The sequence below is a fragment of the Schistocerca gregaria genome, chromosome 1, assembly GCF_023897955.1.
Source record: "Schistocerca gregaria isolate iqSchGreg1 chromosome 1, iqSchGreg1.2, whole genome shotgun sequence".
Taxonomy (NCBI): Eukaryota; Metazoa; Arthropoda; class Insecta; order Orthoptera; family Acrididae; genus Schistocerca; species Schistocerca gregaria.
Window position 1 is genome coordinate 93,568,880 of NC_064920.1, and position 3,798 is coordinate 93,572,677.

At 43.4% G+C, this 3,798-nt stretch overlaps 1 non-coding gene across 1 annotated transcript; it reads right to left on the minus strand.

Moving 5' to 3' along the window:
* Positions 1-1,594: 1,594 nt before the first annotated feature.
* Trnas-cga (transfer RNA serine (anticodon CGA)) lies at positions 1,595-1,669 on the minus strand. The gene has a single exon. It is a non-coding gene; the product is annotated as a tRNA-Ser (tRNA).
* Between the last annotated feature and the right edge of the window lie 2,129 nt (positions 1,670-3,798).

Here is a 3,798-nt window from a genome sequence, read left to right on the forward strand (position 1 = left end):
CTGTACTGGGTGCCGCCAAGGCTAAAGTCCCTGCCGGCTGCCTCCTGCATTGATGTGATCATGTGCTTCACCAATACCATAGTAGGTATGGCTTTCCCCCAAATGCACTGTGTTCATCTAAAGTATAGTAATGCAGACGTCCCTAATGGCTATGAGGCACTGCTGTCACAGGCCTCAACCCCTCTAGAAATATTTGTGGGAACTCGAAAAAGAAAGTAGAACTAACTGATATTTCCGCTTACGAATAGAGATGTCGGTGATGTAGCAGCTTCCAAATAACATCCTACAATTTACAAAGTGAAATAAGGTCTTTCTCGTATCTAGGGAACCGGCAAACGTGTCTTCCATCTGCTGGATGCACAAACCGCAATCGATCTCCTCTCAACTAAATGAAAAACTCAAGTGCGAAGAAGCAGTCAACGAAACAATTTACATTGCAGGTAATAATGGCCCAGTGCAAACACACGTCCAAATTGAATCTTGTCAAATATCCACTTGATCACGAAAGATGTCCAACACATAGTAATTATTAGTTCGCCTAGAGGACTACACTGTTAAGTCAGCTACATTCCGACATTGCAGCAGCCCTCTCCATTCGGAAAGCCCCCCCCCCCCCCCCCCCCGTTAGTAGTAAAAGTGAATCATTCCCACTACAGGCCACTCATAGCCAGAATCATCCTCTGAAATCGGCCACATATATATTTGATCGCTATACTTACAATTAAAACTTAAGATTGTGGTTTCAGTTGAATGACATTCGACAGTGAGCGAAGTATCGGATATACAACCTGCTGATGGCTATGCCTCTTGAAATAGGAATATCTGTACCATTTTTATGATTTGACACATTCCTCCCATCGCCATCACAGTACTGCACGTCAAATCCATAGCTTCCTTACGACTGGACATAGTCATTTCCTTAGCACATGTCTGAACACAAACACATACTATATAAGTATCATGCTCAAGGTAAATCTATCACACAACCCCTTCCACTAATACTTCATCAATAGCTGATTGCCGGTGATACGAAGAAATACTGACCAAAAATCAACCATGGGTGGACAAGTCTAATAAGTCTTCTTGCGAGTGGTACCACTGTGCCCTAAAAAGAGAGACGTAATCGTCTAACAAACAGCGAGATGTTAAAAAACACAACCATATAAAGCTTTCTTGATTCTAAAGGTGCATACAAGTATCCGAGTTGAAAGCTATACCAGATTGACAAATCGAGGTGCACCATTACCTCTGAATGAAGTGCTTTTTGCCCAAACAAATACTGTGACTCTGAATATAGATGTTGATCACTGGGATATGTAATATTGGACCAGCAGAACGGTTACACGTCACCGCCAGTGCAAGGTCGTAAGATTATTACCCAATCTAGAAAGTGATTCAGCGAAGGTACGTGGTATGAAACCTGTATTTTTAGCCCCCCTCAAGCCACCACCGCTAGATATTTATCCAGTATTTATAATGGATTCTGTCTCGATGCCATGCCAGAGGTTCATTGATATATCGACTGGGCTACGGGGGTTGCTTAATTGACATGGATAACAAACAGTGGATGAAACTTCCTGGCAGATTAAAACTGTGTGCCCGACCGAGACTCGAACTCGGGACCTTTGCCTTTCGCGGGCAAGTGCTCTACCAACTGAGCTACCGAACCACGACTCACGTCCGGTACTCACAGCTTTACTTCTGCCAGTATCCGTCTCCTACCTTCCAAACTTTACAGAAGCTCTTCTGCGAACCTTGCAGAACTAGCACTCCTGAAAGAAAGGATACTGTGGAGACATGGCTTAGCCACCGCCTGGGGGATGTTTCCAGAATGAGATTTACACTCTGCAGCGGAGTGTGCGCTTGCCAGGAAGTTTCATATCAGCGCACACTCCGCTGCAGAGTGTAAATCTCACTCTGGAAACAGTGGATGATGTGCTGATTGGCGTCGTAAGAAATATACACTGTGTCTTCAGATCTCTAAAGCTACGCTGCTTGCTAGAAATGCTCTCTGGGACTGGGAATCAAGTCATCCCATTCAAACATACACCTGCCTACGATCCTATGGAGAAGTCTTTTGTTGATTACAGCCACTAGCGAGTCATATTTCTGCCACCCTCATATCTCGAAACGAGTCACCTTTCTCGACCCTATCTGCTACAGCGAAATTTCCAACCCCGTTTTAGGTAGCCACCATGGATCTTGCAACTGTTGCCATTTCTCCAGCTTTACATATGTGATCGTTCCAATTTATGACGGAATTGAGTAGGAGTCGGGAAAACATATCCACCAACTTCTGCAACCCATGCAGAAACAGGCTAGGCTGCGTCACTGTGATTGGACTGTGGTTTGGCCATTCGATGGAAATAGGAACTGTGAGACGGACAAGAATTTTTGGTACTGCACAGTGGTGCATCCCCAAACTACATCCAAGTACCACGGATCCATTGACATCTACTTGATATGCAGTACTGTGATGGCGATGGGAGGAGTGTGTCAAGTAATCAGATGCTATCTTCGTTATTCTGTACCATCCAACAGAGAAATATTAAGACCTATAGAAGCTCCACGAACTTCATCCGATAGAGAACTCGATAAGATTTTTACCACATGTCTCTCCTCCCATATATCGAAAACAAATCCCTCATGCTTACAGGCATCGAGCACATGTGAAGATCCTATCAAATATACAGGTATTGATCAACTGTCCACACTAATTTAAAGTTTCATCACCTGTAATCTAGGAGGATGATCGTATTCTACAAACCGTACTCTAAGTCACAATAGATGCTCCCTGTGTCCCTGTCTCGTTGTTTAAAACATTGTTTCTTCTGCTCTAACAAGCTTTGCACACTCGCGAACATTTATTTTTCTGCCACGACTTTAAGGTTTGTGTTAGGTTCTAAACTAACATTAAAACGCTCTGATCCATGGCCTCCCGCAGAAAAATAGACATCGCACGCTCTAAATCATGTAGCTACTGCTGCTACCATAACACACCACACAAAATGGATGATTTTAAATAAAAATCAGTTACAACATAAGGAAATTGGAAGGGTTACGCGGCGTTGTGGGGAATTTCCAAACCACAATCTCAAGGTGACTCACGAGCTCTACACTTTAGCTCATCTGTCATAGTGATGGTATAGCTGATGGCTCTGCATTCCGTTTCCACTGATTCCTCATATTGAAGTCATGTACGCTACCATTGTTTCCGTGCTAGCCATCATCAGAAGGTGTCGCCCTTCCACAAAACTCTTCCTCCAACTCATCAAGCGTTGTCAGTCAATCATTATGTGGTTACCAAGACACCGTCAATCTACTGAAATAATAAGCATCACGGTTGATAGTGTGAAAAATTTTATCAATTTTACACTAATTTCGACACCGAATAATGATGTAACAGCATGTTTCCCAATTTCAGTACCACAGCTAAACCGCCCTTTCTTCGTTTCGCTAGTATCATTGCAAATGTGGATAGATGACTGTGCAGTACGTCCATTCATTGTTAATTTTGGAACACATAGATCATCAACGCATATCAGACAGTGCTCTACATATTTCTAAACCCTAGAGAATAATGCTCAATTTACGATCTATCTCTATGGTGATGGGAGCCACAGACCATTAACGTATAATCAGAGACTGAAAGACTCCTTTCACACTGACATTGACCAACCCCCTCCCCAGCACCATAACCGATTTAATCTGCTGCCGACCAGAAGTAGACCACTACATTCCTTGTCTCATGAAAGAATGGAGCTTGCTGAGTCCTCACCCATCCAAGTGCACACGATT